Below are 23,846 nucleotides of genomic sequence, written 5' to 3'. Positions count from 1 at the left end.
AAACAAATCACATTCTTCTGTGAAAGGGATTTTGTAGATGTAATTACAAGTCAATTGATGTTCACATGATGGACAGTTTATTGGTCTGGACACACTCAGACAACCCATTTAAAGTCAGGAGTTCTCTCTAACTGGTGCCAGAAAAGGAAGGCAGACATTCAAAGCACAAGTGAAGTTTTGTGTTCCATAGCTAGTTTGAAGGTGGACAGAACTGCATGACAAGGAATGAGAGCAGATTTTAGGAGTGAACAGAAAATGCACCGGAAATCAAAACAGGAACTTTAATCTTACAACCTCGAAGAACTGAGTTGGACCAATAATGACACTGGGTTCCAGAAGTAAATCATGGAATGCAGTAAACTTCTGTCACATCTTGGCTCAGCCATTTAAACAGTCTTGAGAGAGGTAGCTATAAGACAGTATAAATTTTATAACTGAAAATGTTTTAGATAATTTGGTAATTATTACATCACTGACAACAATGTAAATACACATCAGATGAAGCTATGGGGCCTGGGACACCTCAGCTGAGAAACAGCAGCTCAGGGTTACCTACTTGCTTTTTGATTTGTCTGGATTACCTTTTTTGTTATGCTGGTTCACCTTTCTTTCTGAATTCCAATTCTCAGAGGATATGGCCTTTCATATACAAGGATGTCAGTCATTATATTAGACATAGACTGTGTGAATCTGGATGAGCAGCAGAAATGCCAGATGAGGTATAACCATTCATAGACAAAACATACCCCTCTACATTGTTATTCAATAGGGATTTGTTCTTCACATTAATGTTTGCTAATTCTCCTGACAATCATTATTTATTTCCTAAGTAAAACTGTGCTTAACTGCACTGCCATTGATCTTAAGGAATTTTAAATATGACTGTTATATGGCCCATATGGAAAAAGGAGAAGGGGTTTTTATTTTATTTTATTTTTTTATTTAAGAAAAGCTAAGTTAGAAACAAAAACTATTTAAAAACCCTGGAACCTATTCTTGTAGAAATAGTTGGTCAGTACATATGTTTTTCTTTGTAACACAAATGTGTCAAAAGACCAAATATCTGCAAAAATCATCTACAAAGAAAACCATGTGAGTTAATGTATATCAAACAGTTCAGTCATGAGAAAAATTTGGAGAAACCAGTTGAGGGTCTGTCCAGAAACATTCTCAGCTGTGGTGATTAAATCCCAGATGCTGTGCCAGCATCCTGTGTAGGGTCCCCTGGATGCAGGCACTCCTGGGATGTGTGTGCATGGAGACTGGGGCAGGTCCAGTTAAGACTCATCATTTGAAAGTTTCACGCAGCCTGCTTGGAATGCTAATGGGTTATTAGATCCCCCCTTATTCCACAATGCTTAATACTCTATCAAATTCTGTTAGTTTCCTTTCTTGAGTAACTTTCACATTCTAACTTAGCAAATATATCCCCCAATCCATAGGAATATAAGAGACACATAATAAGGAGTGCTGGCCAAGTTTAACTTTTTAAAAACAACAAGATGACAAAGTGCTGAAGGGGAACTTAACCTGTTAGAACAAAGGGAGGGAGAAAGAGGAAGTGGAGCATTACCTGTGTCATCTATGTAGGTCTGCCACATGGAGCTCCTAACACACAATGGGCCTTTGCCTAATAATATGATAACAGCAATATTAGCTGTGGTTTAGACTTCTTTCCTAATATGTTAATTTATATAGAGAGCACATATTGCAAACAATAGAAGTTGGTTTTGCACATGACAGACTGTCAGAGGGAATTCTGTTAAGTAGCAATTTCACACATCTTCAACCAGTGATAAATGGTGCTAAATGATGTTGTGCCTGTCACAGAATGAGATCCTCAGGGGCCTCCCACACAAGTAACGGGAAGAAAAATGTACTTTGTTTAATGCACATAATGCATGCATGTGAAGAAGGTTTGAAACAGTTTCTGCCAACTCATGTTTAAGAAAGATATTCATTGATATATCTGAAAGCTTGTAACATAAAGCATATATAATATCCAGAGTGTTTTCTTTGCCAGGACTAATTTATCAGTTTTATTTCTAATAAGGCTATGAATAATTTTTATTCAATGAACCCTAGGTTTATGACTTACTCTCCTTCTCATCTCTAGGTAGAACTTTCTGGCAAAATTAGTTGTGATGTCTGAGGAGTATGTCAAGTCTCCTTTGCTTCCTTAAGAGAGAAAAAGCATAGTTTAGGGTTTCCCACTGTGCATTCTTCTCCCTCAAATTCCAGGCATCCTCTACCCTTAGGAAGCCCTATGACAGTCACATTCAGATTTTTCTTCTACCAAATGCTTCTGTTTAGCCCTACAGAGTTTCTCTTGAGTTTGTTTTCAGTTTCAGTTTATCCTAATTTATGATCTTTTCCCCCATCTGTTGACACTTTTGTGACCTTTGCAGTTTCATACAGAGTAGGCTCTACAGCTAAGAGAAGACTCACCTCTGGAAATTGCATGTGTTTTGAGATCATCTTGAGGTCCAACCCAAGTCATGGGGCAGTGTATCCTGAAATGACAGCAGTGACTTTGAGAGGCACAGGGTGACTCACCAATACCATCTTAGAACTATGCAAATCCCCAACAGCTAGCAGAAGTGCCAAAAGGCTGATGCCTATCAGAGCTGACCAGAATACATAACACTTCTCTAGCCATATAAACTTACTTTGGGAAATCTCTGGGTACTACACTTACATCAGACCTGGAACCAAGCCACTATCGCACAAGTGAAGCATTTTATTTTTCAAGACAATTTTATATCACTTCCAGACTTTAAAACTTTTTCCATTTTACTGAATTCTTGGTTTACTTGTTGGCAGATCAAACGCTGTTCTTAAGTGCACTTATTTTAAAATTAACTGTTCCCTAACTTCAGTGAACAAAACCTGGGTGGAAAGCTTTTCCTCTAACAAAAACTCCTTTAATTCTTACTCAGCTTACACAAGCCAAAGAAGAATTTAATTCCTAGGGCCTGTGTGTCCAGCTTGTCTCTCAGATGGTGTAAAGCACACGTGCTTGGCTGCCTTAAGGGGGCATAAGTTTTTGCATTGAATTGTTGAATTTTGTGTTTTGTAGCTTATGTTGACATATTGATTTAAGTTACAGTTTCTGTGTCTCTCTGTCTTTCCCTCTCTCCCACCCTCCCTCCCATCCTCAGTTTCTCCCTCCCTTCCTCCCTCTCTCCCTCCCTCCCTCCTTCTCTCCCTCTCTTCCTTCCCTCCCTCCTTCCCTCCCTCTCTCCCTCCCTCCCTCCTTCCCTCCCTCCCTCCATCCCTCTCTCCTCCTTCCCCTCTCTGCCTGTGTCTGTGTCTGTGTCTGTGTCCCCCCCTCTCTGTGTGTGTGTGTGTGTGTGTGTGTGTGTGTGTGTAGGCCAGAGAAAGATGTTGGATGTCTTCCTTAATTATTTTCTGCTATTTTGCCCAGATACAGGGTCTCTCACTGGAGCAAAGCTCAGTATTTCAGCTAGGTTTAGCTGGTCACTCAGCCTTAGGAATCTGCCTGTCTCCATCCCCCTAATGCTGTGGGCATAGGCACAGGGTGCTGGGGACTCAAATGTAGGTCTTCACTGTTAAAGAGAAAGAAGGCACTCTTGCTCACTGGATCATCTTTCCAGCCCCTTACTTTTCATTTTGAAAGTTTAACATACTTCCTGTATCTCACAAGGGAGGTAGAAATACAGGCCCCATTTGAATTTTTCAGCTAAATGTGAGTATCTGGCACCAGGCAGCACCAGCCTCTCTCTTTCCTGATTGCTAGTTTAGACAAACTGCGTACACTGTGCTTGCCAGTATGTTTCCTTTGATTGAAACCTGGTTTTGCCATTTTTATCTGTGTCATACTTGAAAACACTTTACTTCTCTAAGCCTCATTTGACATCATTTGTAACTTGAAAATGGGTACTGCATTCAGGTTTGCTGGATCCACCTACAAGTAAAAGCTTAAATTGTGTTACAAAGTATCTGGAAGATTCCTGAAAGTGAAAGGCTGTAACTGCCACCTCTGGGCAACACCTGAACATCCCCAAGACCACTGCAAATTGGCTACCAGTAAATTTGTGCTTAGGGTCTGGAGAGTTGGCCCAGAGATTAAAAGCACTGACTGCTCTTCCAGAGGACCCAGGTTCAATTCCCAGCACCCACATAGCAGCTCACAGTTGTCTGTAACTCCTGTTTCTTATATAGACATGTATGCAGGCAAAACACCAATGTACATAAAATAAAAATAAATAAATTATTAACAAAAATTTTGCTTAGAACGTTCCAATATTAGTGTTAGCAATAACATAGTTCAATCTCCCTATGTCATGGGATTTAACGCCTGCCATGTTTCCTAAAGAATAAAAATTTATGAATCACAGCCATTACACCTGCAGTGGACACCTCTGAAGAACCCCACCTTTCCATGTCTCTCTCTCACCAAAGCTTTTTGAACAACTGACTTAAAATGAAACAGTCATTTTTATTTTCCCAAACAATTTTGCATTGAGTCTGAGGTCTTGAGCTACTGCCTGAGGCTGTAACTGTATTTTGTAACCAGGGAAACCTGGGAGCCGTTAGGACACCATATTATACTACAGAGGGGGAAAAGTAGAGAAATCTTGTCTGCAAAGGAAGAAATGAATAGAGCAAGTGGCAGACAGAAACAAAATTACAATTTTGAGAGCTTTAAAGTGAGTAGACCTCCATGCTTCTTGACATGGCATTCCAGCAAATTCTTGCCCTTCAGTTTTACCAAGTATTCTCCAACTGTATAATTAACTTTCTTTGTATTTGATATTTCTAATAGCAACAAAAAACCCTATACTTCTGATTCTCATTAGTCAACATCAGAAATCAGGACACAAGTTCATCCACCCCTGAAGTGCATCTGTCTTTGTGTTGTTTGGTTTCTATACAGTCAAACTTGGTCTCCCTGTAATTTAAATAGTTAATTGTTTTAGCATCCAAAAGACAGAATATTTCTACTTTAGTTATACAAACCTAGAATTTGTCTAATTTTATAATTTTGTTTAAAGATTAAGAAATGGTAACTAATTAAATTCATCTATTCTTGATGTAGTTTTTTTTTTTTTTTGTGAGGATTGTTGCAGATTTCTTTGTTCTCAGAGACTTTGCCTTGTGGGCAAAGGCTGAGCCACAGGAACAGGAATTGATCAAGTAGTGAGGATGTTAATATGTGAAAGACCACAGAGAGAAAGCTCCCAGCTGATATAGAAAGGTCCCAAGAGAACTGCCTAGTTTCAAAATGGAGTTTCAAGGGTTGTATATATTTATAGGTAGAGAAACAGGCTGACTGTACCCTGGGAGACTATGGATAGGGTAAGAGTCTGGGTGATGTCCTTGCTATTTAGAAGCCACTGTGTAATACCTATTGTACATAGGAATGAAGAAGTTCAGTGTAAGGAAATAGTTATAAATAAACTTAAAATGGTCCAGATGGTAGAGAACATCTTCTAGGCGAGTGTCCCAAAGAAGACTGTGGTAAGGGTTGGTGTTTTCTGGTGCCCAACGTTTGTTCTGTTCTCATGTTATTTTTGTACAGCTCTTTCACTGGTATATGTTGTTGACATGACTTAGGAATATGTAGGTTTTTAAATGTTTTTATAGTTGTTTACGGCAGTGGAGTAATTGTACTGTTGTTGAAAAAAATCTTTTTTTGTTCACATCATTTCTGAAATAAAAATCTGTGTGGTTTTCTCACACTGAGCCATTCTCCAGTTCTCTGTGACAAAAACAGGATATTGTCCAGTTCAATTCAATGTTGATATGGTCTACCTAGAATTAGTATGAGATCACATAACTCAAAGTGTTCAATCTTAGAAGACTGCTACCACTTCTGCCACCAATCATAAGTGTTACACTGATAAAATTCTGACCACTTGTTTATTCTGAGTTTATTCTGATTGAAATTCTGTCAACTACGAGTGGCTCACAGAACTCAGCAAGATACTTTATTTACACTTACAGTTTACAACAGAGAGTACAAGTTAAGAAAAGCCAAATGGACAAAATGCATAGGGCAAAGAATAGGAGAAATCTTTTTTCCTTTCCCAGTGCTTGGAGTGTTTGCTCAGCAAATCTTACTCATGAACCAAGAGATTTTAGAGTTTGATCTCCAGTCCCCCTTCTGTCTGGAGTATGTTGAGGGAGTTTGAAATTTCCCATCCTCTATTGACTTGTTCTTCCTGGTGACCAGACAAATCTCTATCATAGCCCATCTAGGATTCATAGGAGTAATCTTATTAGCATAAACTCAGGCATGATCAAAAGGGCCTCAGAATGAATAACAAAAGCATTTCCATCATTCTGGAAATTCCAAGGCTTTTAGAAGCTTGTCTTAGGGTTTCTATTGCTATGAATAGACACTATGACTATGGCATCTTTTATAAAGGGAAATGTTTAATTGGGGTGGCTTACATTTTTAGAGGTTTAATTCATATTATTATCATGGTGCAATGTGGTGGTGTGCAGTCAGACAATGGTGCTGGAGAAGCAGCAGAGAGTCTTACATCCTGCACAGGCAACAGGATGTGCTCTGAGACACTGGACAGTATCTTGAGAATACATGAGACCTTAAAGCCTGCTTCCACATTGACACAGGTCCTCCAGCAAGGCCACACCTCTCCTAAGAGTGCCACTCTCTTTGGGGACTATTTTCTTTCAAACCACCACAAAGCAACATGCTAGACCTGGGAAGGAACTAGCCATATTCTTCTTTCACAACAAAAACACACATTGAGCCACATGGACAGCCCCTAATACAATTATAGGCTCCTTATAGTGTTTTATTTCTCTTTGGCCTTTGCTATGAGACAAGTTGCTATTAATTATATCAGTTAAACTGAATTACTGAAAAGTTAGAGTTACACATTTTTCATTCTTTAATAATTTTACATAGGAAGCTATATATTTCTTCTACCAACAATATACTCTTTTAAAACATTTATCTGAATATAATAAAGGTATTACTGAATTGTTGCCAAGTTAACATGAAAGTCACGATAAAGTGTACTCTGCTGCTAAACAGCTTTCTTTTACATTTAGTGAAACATTGCTCATACTTTTGCTCATGAGAAGGTACCAGATCATCATTGCCACAATTTAACATAATAATAGATGAATGTGATCCAGGAGAGGTCATTTTAAGAGCTTGCTATTCTTTCATCATTAATAGGATTGAGGCTGTCGGTATGAAAACAATCTGGGCAAAGTTAAGATGCTTTAGATTATGTGAGTTCTCGTACTTATAATGCATATAACATATGCATTGCATTTTAATTTATGGGCTTAAGGGAACAGTGATTAAGTAGGATGGAGAAGAGCTTTTTAAACACCTTCTGGGGAGTGATTTCTATTCTTTGCTGTCACATCTCAAATTATTCTTTCTCTTCAAATCCTTATTCTCTTTCTTTGAGTTTTCCTGGTGCAGGTGGCTGCCATTTGTAGAGCTATCAATCTTTCTGCTCCCTTTTAAGGCAGCTATTATTTATGCTAGTTCCTGCTTATTCTTCTTTTGATTCATTTAGAAAAGACCAGCTATGAAACATTTTAGACAGCTTGAGAAAAAGGTTATCTTTAGGAATCATGTGTTACCATGCATAGCCTCCAAGTTCATGCCTATTTGTCCAGCTCAGTTCTCAAGGATTGACTTTAAAACACTTTTAATTTGAACCACTTCTTCAGATGCCAGAAATGTGGGGATCTGTACCCTCGCAAGTACAGGCCAGCAAGGCTACCCTGTATGGTGGCCAGAAACACAAGCCCTGTCACCTTCAAATAACAATGTAAAACTCATGTTATTTAGGATTGTTGTTTTGCTTCTGCTCATCACTGTTAGTTATTTTACTCTTCCCAATCACTTGGTTTAAAGTCTGTATGTTAGAATTAATGGTAGGGTTTGCAGTCTGTTAAGTCATAAATTACCACTCCTTGTCTTGGTTCTGAAAGAGATTACTTACCCATTCACAAGTTTTCCACGGGATGTTCTCCAGATGTGTGCCCTCTGAGCCTCCTAACTTCCTTTTCCAGTAGATGAAGCTGACCCCTTGTTGAAGAAACAAAGAATGGAGAATATGTACATCAATGTTCAAGCATGCAGGTCCTTAGGAGATGTTAAGATGCCGTCACACTTTCTTAGAGTCCATTTGTGTTCACTAACAATGCCCCCACTGTGGTGAGTGAGTGTATGACTGGGCTAACCCTCCTTCATGTATAATTTTATGCTAATCCTTGAATTGTTCAAGAAGCTTTTAACAATTCGCTGTCTTTTTCTGTCTTTTGAGGCATCAAATAATGTTACAATTTGGAAATTCCATAGATTTGGGCAATTGTGTCTTTACACATTCTTGGGTTATTGGGTTTCTAATATGTTATATGTTAAGAATATGGTCCTTTCCAGTCCATTCTGGAATGCTGTAGGGATTCTAAGTTTCAAAGTGGTCCAAAGTAGATGACCATTAAGACAATGTTACCTCTAATCCAATTTCCCATAATCTCAAACTATGGAAAGGCAAATGTTTGAACCTGTGGCTGAACTCACTCCTTTGAATACCAAATGAAGACCCTTAATGTATTATCGTAACTATTTTAGCAGGAGACTGATTGTTTGCAAAATATCTTTGGGTTGCCATTAGTTTGGGTTTAATCCTTTAGAAATATTCAGCAACCAGATCTATTCAAGAGCTCAGAAAACTGGCTCATCATAGCAGCTCAGCTCAGCCTGAGAGATTGCTTGTGTACTTAGACTCCGTTTATTTTGTTCAGGTTCACGATCAGGCGAGACAGCACTGTCAATTCAAAAAGACATTCTTTTCAAACTATTGATCTCAATTGCTCTTGCAAATCCTTTAGTATTGGCTCTCAGGATTACTATAATGCTATAATCATTCTGTTAAGGATTCAGATTTGTGGTGAGCTAAAAGATGGGAACATCAAAGGATTGAAATGCCCTTGAAGCAATCAATTTTTGTTCATCAAATACAAATGCTGAGAAGCTGCTTTTGGCTAATAATTTATAACTGAATTAATGACACATGGTTTATTTTTTCTTGGATCATTTTCCTCCTCTTAAATGATCTGATTTTATATTCTGGGAAGTGAATTTAAATTGCATATTGTTTTAAACAAGAATGCTTTGGAGAGTGAAAAGCTTGTTTCACTTGCTTTCAAGTTATAAAGGCAATGGAAACATCTTTCTTTGGGCTCTAAAGGAAGTTAAATCCTAACATCATATCGCTCTGCTTTCCCTGGCAACTAAACGTTATTGCAGTCAGTATGTGCATTAACATACATGCAGAATTTTCTTCCAGCAAAAATTTCTGTTAAAATAATGAATGCCCTGGTGTGACTCAATTGCTTTCATGTAAAACGGTCCAACAAATAATAGTTTTCTAATAATACAGTAATAAAAGAATATTAAAGCCAGGCATATATTTTTCTGCTGCTAAAAATATGACTTAAGATTTTGTTAACATATCTATTAAAAGCACTGACCATATTAAAGACATAAAATCTTTTGAATTATTTTCATTTGCATTTTTTTCTCGAGCTCTTCCATTTTTTTGAGAATGTCAATATTTATACTCTGATCTATGAAGAAAATCTTCTATTTGTACTCCTAGGTATCTATATATTTCCATGTGCCCAGGCCACTTTATAGCTAATCATAAAGACTGCATATAAAAGCATTCTAGGGGGCTGGAGAGATGGCTTAGAGGTTAAGGGCACTGACTCTTCTTCCAGAGGTCCTGAGTTCAATTCCCAGCAACTATCCATTATGAGATCTGGTGCCCTCTTCTGGTGTGCAGATATACATGGAAGCAGAACATTGTATACATAATAAATAAATATTTTTTTAAAAAAAAACCTTTCTAGGTAAGATATAAGTATCTTTCAACAGCAGAGTGCAAAAATGTATTAGTTTGACCTACATTTATGTGAAGCATTTTTAAATAGAAAAACTGAATTAAACATTGGATCTTATTAAATTTTAAGATAACAAACATTGCTAGCATGACCATAATTATGTAAGAATAAGTTAGTTGAAAGGCAAGATTTTTAAAAGCATTTTAGCAGTCTTTATTTACAGGTAAAAATCAACTTCCTCAATAATATGTCAATATCTATTGAAATTTGCTTAAGTTTGCCAACAGTTTTGTTGAAAGATCAAAATTTGGTTTTGTTAGCATGGTCTGAACTACTATTTGATGATAATATAACTCTATTAAAAACACTCTTAGTGAAGGCTTTCTGCATCACAGCATCTCTTTGTGTTTGTGTTTCTATTGCCAAGGGCTAGTTTTGACATAGCAAGTTCTCAGAAAAATAATTGTTGGGATATTAAAAGTAGATCTTCTTTGGATATGCATCAAAACATGACAAGATAATGGTCAAAGTAGTATCTGAGATTTTCTGATCACATGGATTCAAGAAGAGAATTTTCCTTAGTTGGACTGAGTTGGTGTCAATTTCCTTTCAGGAGTGAAGATCATGGAGACACAGTTCCACCTTTTCTGTGACAGGAAGGGAAGTGCAGGCTATGGATTGTTCAGAAACCGTGAGTAGGGAATTCCAAATTGTGGTTTTGGATCATAAACTGATTTTACTTGAAAAGACTTCTTTTAGGTTTTGAAAGTCTATGGTTAGCATTCCCAAGTCTTATTCTTCCTACCCGAGTACCTGCAACAATCAGTTTTATGTCATTTTAAAGACTGGTCAGGTTTTAAATTTACATTTTCTGAAACAAAATCCATGTCTAGATAGGGTTGATTTAACACTGTTATGGATTCTTTAAGTATTTATTTAAGTATTTAAGTTATTTTAAAGTTTCATTTTGTTTTAAGAGTATTTTATTTCTTATGTGCCTGCTTTTTTATTTAATTTTTCACTACTGACTTTTGGGAAAGTGTTAGGGCCCAAGGTTTTCTTTTTTTTTTTTTTCTTGTTGAGTTTCTCAGTGTTATCTGCCTTAATCTTAGTAAACTCAGATTTATCTAAGACCCTGGCAGAATGTTGATTATCCTTTGTGTCATGTGGTGTTTATCTAGCTTCAACAGTTAATACTGTTAGTGTTAGTAAATAAGTACAAGGCCACTTACTTTGCAAATACTGCTGCCACTTTTATGCAGGTGTTGAGGGTAACAGAAGGCACTCTGTCTCAGGGTAACTCAGTTATCTTTCAAACAGAAACTGTCAGCATCTAATATACTCACAAACTTACAACATGCAGGTCTCTCTCTCTCTCTCTCTCTCTCTCTGTGTGTGTGTGTGTGTGTGTGTGTGTGTGTGTGTGTGTGTGAGAGAGAGAGAGAGAGAGAGAGAGAGAGAGAGAGAGAGAGAGAGAGAGAGTGTTACCTTACCTTTGCTTGTTTTATTGGACAAAACCTAAGTACCAGCATGTATAGATCATACATCAGAAATTGACTCCAGTATAAAGAGTGGTGTTTTCCTTCTTGTAAAGTAAGACCCATTGCTTGTTGATTAGTTTTTCATGTACTTCAAACATACATGCTACCCACTGGAACAGATGAAATCATACACATGAGTCACATACATTGTAGCTACAAGAAGCAGCTTAGTCTATTTGTCTTTTAACTTATATTGATTTTCCAACATCTAAGAGGAGAAACTTAATGAGAGGGATCTTAAACATGGTTTCACAGAAAGAGCTGACTTGCCTCCAGAAACAATTTCAGAGGTTAACATCACTGTAAAAGCAATGCTTGATGTGTAACTATTGGCCATCAAGCCTAATCTTCTCTGGTATCTGTTCCTAGGTCCCTGCATGTCACACACACACACCCTCTAATTCAGTGTTCTTGGTCGTGTGGTTGGTATGGTTTAAAGTAAAATCTAAAGTGACCTAAATAGAATTGAGAAATCTGTTATAAACATCTATGTATGTAATTTAGTGCAACAATCTTGTTGTAAGTCGTCCCTTTATGGCAAACATTGTGTCAGTCTTTTCTGAGAACATATTTAAGCAAAGTGAAGAAGAGAAAGAAAATGGGAAGTAACTTCTTTTCTTTCTGCTTTGAGATTGCTCTCCTTTTCCAGTATTTACTATTAGAGTCCTGTGTCTGAAATACATGGTATCTTCAGCAGTGGGGACTTACTTTCTATCTCTGTGGAGCAATCAAAAGCAATTATAGTATTCTATAATACTTTGGGAGTCTCTTGGATATCCCTGACCAAAAACTCAAAGGAGTGCCTCTCATGCCTGATATTGGTGTTTTTGTTGGATAGTCTTGCACTGTTGGAGGGAGCATTATCAGTCCAGATGGAAAATTTTCATTTTACCATACATGTATGTCTATATATCAACTAATGAGTATTATAGGTATTTTTAGGTAAAGAGTTAAGAGCATGATTTCTTATTTCTTTTTGAGATATACTTATTATCATTTTACCTTCCTATCTTCTGTGTTTATCTCTCTCCCAAACCCTAGAGTTTCCTCTTTTCCCATTTCCCTGCCAGATAACTTGTGCCCTGCTATTCCTCCTTTCCCCCCCCCCTATAATGTTAATTTTTTTTCATTTTGATTCCTAAAGGCATTCTAAATGTTTTCCCTTGTACCCAAAGATAAGTGTAGTCTCTACCAAGGAACTCCTACAGCTGATAAACACCTTCAGCAAAGTGGCAGGATACAAGAGTAACTCACAAAAAATCAGTAGCCCTGCTATATACAAACAATAAATGGGCTGAGAAAGAAATCAGAGAAACATCACCCTTTACAATTGCCACAAACAACATAAAATACCTTGGGGGTAATGCTGGTCAAACAAGTGAAAGACCTGTATTGTAAGCACTTTTAAAGAAAGAAAATAAAGAATCTGGAAAGAGCTCCCATGCTCTTGGATAGGTAGGATCAACATAGTAAAAATGGCAATCTTACCAAAAGCAATCTAGAGATTCAATGCAATCCCCATCCAAAATCCCAGCACTATTCTTCACAGACCTTGAAAGGAAAATTCTCAACTTTATATGGAAAAACAAAAGACCCAGGATAGCCAAAACAACCCTGTACAATAAAGGAACTTCTAGAGGCATCACAATCCCTGACTTCAACTCTATTATAGAGCTATAGTCCTGAAAACAGCTTGGTGTTAGTGCAAAAACAGACAAGTAGACCAATGGAATCAAATTGAAAACTCTGATATTAACCCACACATGTATGAACTTCTGATTTTTGACAAAGAAGCTAAAATTATACAATGGGAAAAAAGAAAGCATCTTCAGCAAATGGTGCTGGCATAACTGGATGCTGTCATGTAGAAGACTGCAGATAGATCCGTAACTATTGCCATGCGCAAAACTTAAGTCCAAATGGATCAAAGACCTCAACACAAATCCAGCTACACTAAACCTCTTAGAAGAGAAAATGGGTGGTACCTTTGAATGAATTGGTACAGGAGACTGCTTCCTGAACATAACACCAGTAGCACAAGACACTGAGATTGAAAATTAATAAATGTGACCTCCTGAAACTGAGAAGCTTTTATAAGGCAAAGGATGCAATCAACAACACAAAATGTCAGCCTAAGAATGGGAAAAGATATTCACCAACCCCACATCTGACAGAGGCCTGATTTCCAAAATACACAAAGAATTCAAGAATCCAGTCACTATAACACTAAATAATCCAATTAAAAGTGGGTTACAGATCTAAATAAATAATTCTCAATGGAGAAATCTAAAATGTCTGAAAGACACATAAGCAAGTGTTCAACATCCTTAGCCATCAGGGAAATGAAAATCAAAACAACTCTGAGATACCATCTTACTCCTGTCAAAATGGCTAAAATAAAAAACACCAATGATAGCTTAATCTGGAGAGGATGTGGAGAAAGGGGTACACTCATCCACTGCTAGTGGGAGTGCCAACTCATACAGCCACTTTGGAAATCAGTATGGGGTTTCCTCAAGAAAAGGGAATCAGTCTACCACAAGATCCAGCAGTTCCACTCTTAGGCATATACCTAAAAGATGCACATTCATACAAGGACATCTGTTCAACAGTGTTCATAGCAGCACTATTTGTAATAGCCAGAACCTGCAAGCAACCTAGATGCCGCTCAACTAAAAAATGGATGGACAAAATGTGGTACATTTACACAATATAGTAGTACCCAACTGGGGCGGGGGCAATGGAACCTTGAAATTTGTTGGTAAGTGGATGGAACTAGAAGAAACCATCCTGTGTGAGGTAACCCAGTCACAAAAAGACAAAAATGGTATGTACTCACTCATATATGGATTTTAGACATGGAGCAAAGGAGTACCAGCCTACAATCCACACCACCAGAGATACTAGGAAACAAGGAGGACCCTAAATAGTGACATACATGGTCCCCCAGAGAAGGGGAAAGGGACAAGATCTCCTGAACTAATTGGTAGCATGGGGTGAGGATAGAGGGAGCTAGAAGAATGAGAGGGGGAGAAGAGGAGGGGTGAGGAGGACTTGAGGGAGTAGGAATGTTGAGTCGGGGGAAGAATAGAGGACAGCAAGATATGAGATACTATAATCGAGGGAGCTATTATAGGTTTAAAGAGAAATCAGGCATTACAGAAATGTCCAGAGATTTACAAGGATGACCCCAACTAACAATCTAAGCAACAGAGAGGCTGCCTTAAATGCCCTCCCCTGATAATGAGATTGATGGCTGACTTATATGACATCCTATAGCCTTCATCCAGCAGCTGGTGGAAGTAGAAGCAGACACCCACAACTAATCACTGAACTGAACTGGAATCCAGTTGCAGAGAAAGAGGAGTGATGAGCAAAGGGGTCCATACCACAGAAACAGCTGACCTGAACAAGGGGGAGCTCTTGGTCCCCAGACTGATAGCTGGGAAACCAGCATGGGACTGATTCAGACCCCAGGAATCTGGGTGTCAGTGAGGAGGCCTTGGAAATTATGGGGCCTTCTGTAGTAGATCAGTACTTATCCCTAACATAGGTGTGGACTTTGGGAGCCCATTCCACATAGAGGGATACTCCCTGAGCCAAGACACATGGGGGTGGGCCTAGGCCCTATCCCAAAGGACATGACAGACTCTGAAGACCCCATTATGGAAGGCCTCACCAGGGGAGCAGAAAGGGTATGTGATAGGTAAGGTTCTAGTTGGGGGTGTGGTAGGGGAGGCGGGGAGGGAGAGGGAACTGGGATTGACATGTAAAACAATCTTGTTTCTAATTCCAATAAAAAATAGAATATATATATATATATATATATATTGAGGAACATTCAAATAAAATGCAGAGAACTGGAGAAAGTATTTGCAAGGGAACAACACTCCAATTGTTTAATACCAAATGATTAGCCCTCAACATATCTACAAATCACATTATAGAGACTGAACAGATTGTATTTTTGTTTTGAGGAATATATGCATATAACAACAATTAATGAAAAAAGGGCATGAATTTGAAAGAGAGCAAGAAGTGGTATATGGAAGTGTTTGAATGAAGGAAAGGGAAATGGTATAATTATAATCTCAAAAATAAAATAATTAATAAAAATTCTTTGGGGCATATTCACTGTACCAGTGGGTTATATCAGAGCATTTTAATAGGAGTATATAATTATTTTGTGATATTTCTCTTCACAGCTTTTTACTCTCCCCTTTCTTATTCCTCCCACTTCCACAGTCAATTTGTTTCTACTTTCATGTTAAATATACAAACATAAGGTTATTAGTCTACTTAAAATATAGGAAGTAAAATGAAGAGAAATCATGTATTTGACTTTCTGAGACTGCCTCAATTCACTTAATGTAATGAGCTCAAGTTGTGTCTATTTTTCTGCAAATGTCATAATATTATTCTTCTTTATGTTTGAAAAAATTTCAGTGGTTCTGTGATAAAACACTCTTGCCACAAACAACTTAGAGGGAAGAAAGGGTTTATTTTGGTTCACCACATGCATCATTGAGGACCATCAGAGCAGAAACTCAAGACAGCCACATGAGGCAGGAACCATGGAGGAATGCTGCTTCCTGGCTTGCTCTCTGGCTAGCTTTCCTTTCAAGCCAGTCACACCCATCTGGCTAGGGATGGTATTGTCCATACTAGGTTTGGCCCTTTCACAAGATAATTCGACTATGTATGAATATGATGGAGATAATTCTTCAATTGAGGTTTCTGCTTCCCAGGTTGTTTCAGATTATGTCCAGTTGGCAATAAAAATGAACCAGTACAATATTTTTTTAATATTTAAATTTTAATTATTAAGTTCTAAAATTTTATCATTATTTTTAAGTGTATGTGGTTTTTTGCCCATATATACATCTATGTACCATGTACATGTTTGGTACCTAGGAGGCCAGAAGATGATCCTCTAGTACTGGAGTTATAGACAGTTGTGTGCCTCCATGTAGGTGTTGGAAATTGAACACAAATCCTCTGTAAAAGCAACAAGTTCCTTTAATCACTGAGTTATCTCTCTAGCTCCTGTACAACTTTTCTTACCCATCCCTTGATATACACATAGGGTGGATTTTACCTTGGCTATTGTGGATAATGCTTCACTGAACACTGATATACAAATATCTCCATGGTGTGTTGGCCGCCCTTTGGGTGTTCTCAGTAGGTAATTGGCACATCAGTAGAATTTTTGACTTTGAAGAACCTTCATACTGATTTCTGCAGTGGCTAGAGTAGTTTACGTTCCTATCAGCAGTAGGTAAGTGTTTTCTTTTGTCAGTATTTTGCCCAGCATTTGTGTTTTAATTACTGCCATTCAATTGTCCATGTAGTTTGAATTTGCATTTTTCTGAATAGTTGTGACTGTGAACATTTTGGCAATTTGTTCTTCATACTTTGAAAGCTGTGAATTCTTTTCAGTTTTTTTCTTTGTTTCTTATTATTTTTTCAGTTCTTTGTATGTTATAGATATTAATTTCCTTTCAGAGAGCTAGGGAGGATCTTATCCTAGTCTGCAGGCTGTACCCTTGCTGGACTGTCTCCTCTGCCGTTCAACTGTTTCATTTCACTTGGTCCCATTAGTCAACTGTTGTCATGACTTTCGGTGCAGCTGTTGTCTTATTGAGAAAGTACTCTCCCATACCCACATCTTGAAGTGTTTTTTTCTTCTTTCTCCTCTAACAGTTTCAGGTTATTTATCTGCATACAGTAACCAAAGGCTCTGAAATCAGAGTAGCTGAGGCTGAATCTCCTTTGGGTTGTGTTGTAGCTGAAACCTAAGTCAAACCAGTTTATTAATGCCCATATGTTGTTTATATAAGGTGAATAAAATCTAAGCATTGCAGGTTCTATTCCACACAGTGTTCTTCCACAGACAGATTGGTTTGGTCAACTGTTATCAATTTGTTTCCAAAAGTGTGAAAATTAAGCACTAGCATTAGAGATATGAAATGTTTACTTATGCTTTCCAATGGGATTAAATAAAGGAGGATTGTCTTCTGAGGAATTTCTTCTTTTCATTTTTTCAGGTTCTTCTCATTGTATTAAAAGGAAATTTCCATCCTTATAAGTCAGATCAACTTTTACACTAAAACTGTTGACAGGTCCCTGCATCTAGTTAGAATTACCATCTTAAAAATGTGTTTATTTTAATGTCTACTCTCTGTTTGTGATGCTATTGTTTCCTTTTTGTAATGTTAAAGTATTTTCCTTGAGTACATGAATGTTTTCTTGGAAAGTGTATAATGTTTTCTGGAAAACTAGTTCATTCATGTGACTTTAAAAAATGAGTTTCGTTCTATAATGTACATTTATTATATACATTTTGTATTTGGGATTTTTGGGATTTTGGGAAAAGCTGAAGCTGAGCTTTGAGCCACAGGGCACAATGCAATGGGCTTATTTCCATAGAGTGTACACTTGTGGAAAGCAAGGAGCCCAGAGCATTGGTGGTGAGTTTCCTAGGTATGCCTCTGTTTCCACTCTGCACTACTACTTTCTGGCATTCCCAGCACTCCTTTGTTGGGGTTAGTGATGACATAGCTTTCTAACTTCTCCTTTCTATTATTTCTGTATCTATTTCCTTTTCCCTTTCTTATTGTCCACTGAGAATGAGACAAGGATCTTAGGTTCATAATATAAGGTGTAGCTGCACCCATCTGTAGGGCACTTATTTTATAATTCAGCCCGTGTTTGGCCTCAAATGAAGATGTAAACTGGAAGAAGTAAGGATAGCATTCCTCTTGAATGCAAAAGGGATTTGTTTTTCGAGAATGCTTTATGTTAAGCACAGGGATGCTATGGTTCTGGTTAGTTCTATGATGGATTGGATAACACTCTCCTTCTTTCAAAGATGTCTGTGTTTCATTTCCTAGGACTTAATGGAAAAAAGAACCTTATAATGAGAGCGAAGATGATCTGTAGTCTGTAAGGTTAAGATATCTTTATTCAGATAAACACCGGCTAAGCATAAGCCAGAGAGTGCCCAGAGGCAGCAGGCTAGGGAGGCCAGAGAGAGGGGCACCCACGTGTCTGCTGACCCTTCAGAACTCCCCACATGTCATCCTGAACCTCCCCTGACCACACCCTGACAGGAGTAGTCAAGCACACCTGTAGCTAGCTCCTAGGAAGCGGGGCTACAGTGTCTCCCTAGAGAACCCCACCCCAAATGTGAGATGGGAAGATTATCTTGGGTTATCTAAGTGGGTTCAATATATTCAAAATTTTTTGTAAGAAGGAGGTAGGGAAAAATTAGAAACACTATTATTTTATATTTTCTCTCATACATAGAACTTAGATTAAAATTCTACATATGCATATGTATTTTTGTATGTCCTAGAGTAGATCATAAAACCAGAAAGGGAATTTGGAAATCAGTATGGCAGTTTCTCAGGAAAATGGACATGAGTCTACCTCAACTCAGCAATTCCACTCTTGGGCATATACCCAAAGGAAGCACATTCATACTACAAGGACATCTGTTCAACTATATTCATAGCAGCATTATTTGTAATAACCAAAAACTGGAAGCAACCTAGATGCCCCTCAACTGAAGAATGGATAGAGAAAATGTGGTACATTTACGCAATTGAGCACTACTCAGCTGAAAGAAAAATGAAATCTTGAAATTCATGGGCAAATGGATGGAACTAGAAGAAACCATCCTGAGTGGGGTAACCCAGACACAGAAAGAAAGAACATGGTATGTACGCACTTATAAGTGGATATCAGACAAAGAGCAAAGGATAAACAGCCTACAATCTACAACCCCAGAGAAGTTAGGAAACAAGGAGGATGGTAAGACGATATAGAAAACGGTTACCAACCATCCATGCTGTACAGAAACTAGGTACAAATGATGGACCTTCAGAGGAGCCATAGGCCCTGCCATTGAAGTGGTTTACAGATGAACCAGTTTGGGAAGGACAATGGCCTATGACCTCTGAGAATCTAGAGGCTTTAGAAAAGTTAGTACAGGAACAGCTAGATGCTGGACATATAGAGGAATCTACCAGTCCTTGGAATTTTCCTGTATTTGTTATCAAAAAGAAGTCAGGAAAATGGAAAATGCTGACAGACCTGTCAGCCCAGACAGACCAGACAACCAATGGGCTCTCTGAAGCCTGGAATGCCATTCCTTTCCTTAATACCTAAAGGATGGCCTATCATAGTCATTGATCTAAAGACTGTTTTTTCACAATACCGTTATAGAAAAATGTTTGCATTTACTGTACCTACTCCCAGTTAGGAGATATCAATGAAGGGTTTTGCCACAAGGAATGCTAAATAGTCCTACTTTGTGTCACCACTTTGTACAGTAACCTTTGGAAATAATTTGTAAGAAATTTTCACGATCTCTTGTTTATCATTACATGGATGACATTCTTTTATCAGATTCCAATAAAGAAACTTTGGAACTTATGTTTGAAATGGTGAAGGAAGTTCTGCCTCATTGGGGATTGCAGATTGCCCCAGAAAAGATACAAAGAGGAGATTTTATTTACTATTTATGTTACAAGATAGACTTACAAAGAATCAGACCTCAAAAGGTACAAATTAGGAGAGATCGTTATCAAACTCTTAATTCTCTTCAGAAATTATTAGGGGAAATTTCTCAACTACAGATGATTATTGGTGTAGAAGGACATGACTTAAAGCATTTAAACATGGCCCTTAAAGGTGACAAGGACCTAAACAGTCCACGAATATTATCCACTGAGGTAGAAAAAGAGTTACAATGGGCAGAAAACAGAATACTGGATGTGCATGTAGATCGGATAAACCTTAATTTAGACTGTATTCTGGTTATCTTGCCATCCAGAGAATACACTTCTGGAATGCTGATGCAAAGGGAAGACACCATATTGGAGTGGATGTTTCTGCCACATAAACAGAATAAAAAGTTAAAGACATGTATAGAAAAGATTTCTGATTTAATTTTAAAGGGAAAATTAAGACTTCGTCAAATGACTGGAAAAGATCCAGCAGAAATTATGGTACCTTTAACTAATGAAGAAATTTTCTCCTTGTAGAAGGATAATGAATGTTGGCAAATAGCTCTTACTAACTTTTTTTGGAATAATTAGCAACAACTATCCCAAAACTGACAGAATTAAATTCTGGATTCTTTCACTTCCCATTTCTGGAGTTCTTACCTTCTACACTGATGGGAACGAATCAGGTAAGGCAGGTTATAAAGCAGGTGAGGTAAGAAAAGTAGTTCAAAGTCCATATACATCTGTACAGAAGGCAGAATTATATGTAATTCTCATGGTACTTATGGATTTTACAGAACCTCTTAATATAGTTACTGATTCTCAATATGCAGAGAGAGTCGTGTTACACATTGAGACTGCAGAATTTGTTCCTGATAATACAGAATTAACTTCTCTGTTTTACAATTACAGGAAACAATCAGAAACAGAAGTAATCCTATATACATTACACATATCAGATCCTATATGGGTCTGCCAGGCCCACTAGCACAAGGCAATGGTGAGATTGATCATTTATTAATTAGAAGTGTGCTAGAAGCCTCAGAATTTCATAAGAAACATCATGTAAATAGCAAAGGTTTGAAAAAGGACTTCTCCATCACTTGGCAACAAGCCAAGGAGATAGTGAGAAACTGTCCTATTTGTTCCTTTTATAATCAAACTCCATTGCCAGCAGGTTGTAATCCTAAGGGCATTCGGAGAAATGAGGTTTGGCAGATGGATGTCTTTCACTTTGCAGAATTTGGAAATTTGAAATATGTGCATCATACTATAGACACATTCTCAGGGTTCCAATGGGCTACTGCTCTTAACTCTGAAAAAGCTGATTCTGTTATTACACACCTTCTAGAGGTGATGGCAGTTATGGGTATACCTGCACAAATAAAAACTGACAATGCTCCAGCATATGTCTCCACAAAATTGGAACAGTTTTTCAAATATTATAACATAAAGCATGTTACCGGTATACCACACAATCCTACAGGACAAGCAGTGGTTGAGAGATCTAATAGAACACTTAAGGAGATGCTCAACAAACAATCTTGGAAGACTAAACCCCCCAAACACAGGTTGCATAATGCTTTATTGACACTAAAGTTTCTTAATGCCAATGAGAAAGGACAAACAACTGCAGAAAGACACTGGACTACAGAGAAAACTGCTGAACTGAATCAGCCGGTATACTTCAAAGATGTACTAACCTCTGTATGGAAACCAGGACATGTGTTACATTGGGGTAGGGGTTTTGCATTGGTTTCCACAGGAGGAAAAAAAACTTTGGATACCATCAAAGTTGATCAAGATTCGAGTTGAAAAAGACAAACCTCTCGACAAGGATGAGTGACAGGTATTCTACTAAGGTATATTTCATAAACTAAATAGTTATCTCCTAAAGGAAAGGGAAGTGTTTTGCTTTTATCTTCACAGGAAAACTCATTTCCAGAAGGCAAATGACACTGCATGAGTAGATACTTAAGAAGAGAAGGTAGCTATAATCATCAAACAAAAGGAACGTGCCATACGGTAAACTTTACAGCTGTCTCTCAGAGGACTCTATTTCTCTTTATTTCCTAGTCCCTATTCAAATAAACCAATGCTGGGTTTAGAGGTGGATTTGGCTTTCCTCCTCTAAAATCCAAGCACGTTGTTTAACTAAACTTTAGAGTTTATGTATTGTATTAAGAAGCCAATTGATGTAATACAGAGTAAGAGAAGAATTTGGGGACTGTCTTTGTCTTTTCTTGGCTCTTTCTTTCAAGGTGTACACCCTCTTGTAATCGTTATTCTCCCATGGTTGCCTTTCCCAGTAAGTGTATATCACAAGCAAACATTTCTCTGCTAACTGTTTATGTTTGGTCCCACACAGCCAATGAAGACCTGCCTGACAGCAATCCCTGGACACCCTGGAAAGAAAATGGGCCACACCTCCTCGACTGCAGTGGATTCAACTTGCCTCATTTCAACTGTCACTCTGACCAGAGCTTCAGGTACTGACTTAATCAAGTTGAGGATTTCAAGCGAATCCCATCTAACATGGACTGGATACAATCCATTCAAGACTTTTACTATACTAACATTTCCTTCCTACAGGACCCCACATGACTATCATCATCCCATTTCATCAGGAAGTAACTTGGAGAATGCTATGTCCCCTTTCCCCATTGTTGTCACTTAGGATAGTGTATATACCTAGTTAGGGATAGCTTCCTATTGTTTATGGTGGGATTGGAAGGAGGTGTTCAGGCTTGGACACCTCTTTCAGATGACTTTAGGGTTTAGTTAAAATAGACTAAATATGTTAAAATAGACATATTTAGTTAAAATATGTCACATAGTTAGGATGTGACATAATCAGATTGTTGTATCTTCTTATATTTCACCTTTATGATTATTAATTTTGGATACTTTACACTGTTAAGTTTTAATCCTCTTTTAGACTAAAAGGGGAATAGTAGCGGAACCTGTAGCCATGCCTTCAAGGGCATGGTCAGGGTGACGTAGAGTGAGAGGTTCAGGTGGCTGGGTTTCACTTTTTGTTTCACCTTTTCAGCTTGCTGTACAGACTGCTGCCACACCGGCTGGCTAGGTGGTTCTGTAAGTAAGGTTTTTTCCTTATCAAATACCCTTGTATCTCTATCTGGCTCCCTATTGGTAATTTCCCACTTTACACCCCTCACCCTTGTGATCTACCTTTACAACAAAAAGAAGAAAAAGAAAAACAAAGCAAAAAAAAAAAAACCAACCACAAGACCAATTTGTGTTGACCATATACACTCACTGGAGGATGGCTAAACCCCCAGTATCAGCCCCTTAAAGAAAACTGAGTCTTTCCCCATCCACACTTCCTTAAGAAGCCCTTAGCTGTGGAGAGATATACTTTACCATCCTTATTATAAATTTTCAGAGTTATTTCCTTTGGTTTCCTGTTTAGGCTGTTACTTTTTGGAGGTGGGAGATGGGGGCAAAAGGGCAGGAATTGTCACAGAAGCCTTCTGCATCCCTCTTTCTCAAAAGTGAGACTGCATTAATCAATTCCACTGCAAAAAAAAGCTTCCTTGCCATATATTTGTAGTTGGATGTTTCTCTCTGTCTCACTGATCCCCCTGCCAGGTCCCCACAGATGCTTATGAAATAATCACTCAGAGGCTAATATATTAAATTTAATTGTTCAACCAATGACTCAGTCTTCTTACTGGCTAGCTCTACTTATAAATTAACCCATTTCTGATATTCTATATTTTAACGATAAGATTTGTAGCTTGTTACCTCACATCTTGCTTTCCCAGCAGCTATATGGTATCTTCTTGACTCCACCTTTTTTCTTTCAGCATCTTTGTTTGGATTTCCTGCCTAGCTATAGTTTGCCTCTCCATTGGTCAAAACAGCTTTATTCATTAATCCATAAATAACACATATTCACAGC

At 37.9% G+C, this 23,846-nt stretch overlaps 1 long non-coding RNA gene across 1 annotated transcript in view; it reads right to left on the bottom strand.

Annotated features, from left to right (window-relative positions):
- Window positions 1-2,094: 2,094 nt before the first annotated feature.
- The window catches only part of LOC113834358, a 90,500-nt gene continuing 68,748 nt past the window's right edge, over window positions 2,095-23,846 (bottom strand). Inside the window, exons 2-4 of the long non-coding RNA XR_003482837.2 lie at window positions 7,962-8,047; window positions 2,449-2,513; window positions 2,095-2,178 (exon numbers count right to left, since the gene is read on the bottom strand). This is a non-coding gene — a long non-coding RNA (uncharacterized LOC113834358). The remainder of the gene's footprint in view (window positions 2,179-2,448; window positions 2,514-7,961; window positions 8,048-23,846) is intronic.

The sequence above is a fragment of the Cricetulus griseus genome, chromosome 2 (assembly GCF_003668045.3).
Source record: "Cricetulus griseus strain 17A/GY chromosome 2, alternate assembly CriGri-PICRH-1.0, whole genome shotgun sequence".
NCBI classification, from domain to species: Eukaryota; Metazoa; Chordata; class Mammalia; order Rodentia; family Cricetidae; genus Cricetulus; species Cricetulus griseus.
The sequence above is the reverse complement of the archived record's forward strand: the minus strand, read 5'-3'. Positions and strand labels throughout refer to the sequence as shown.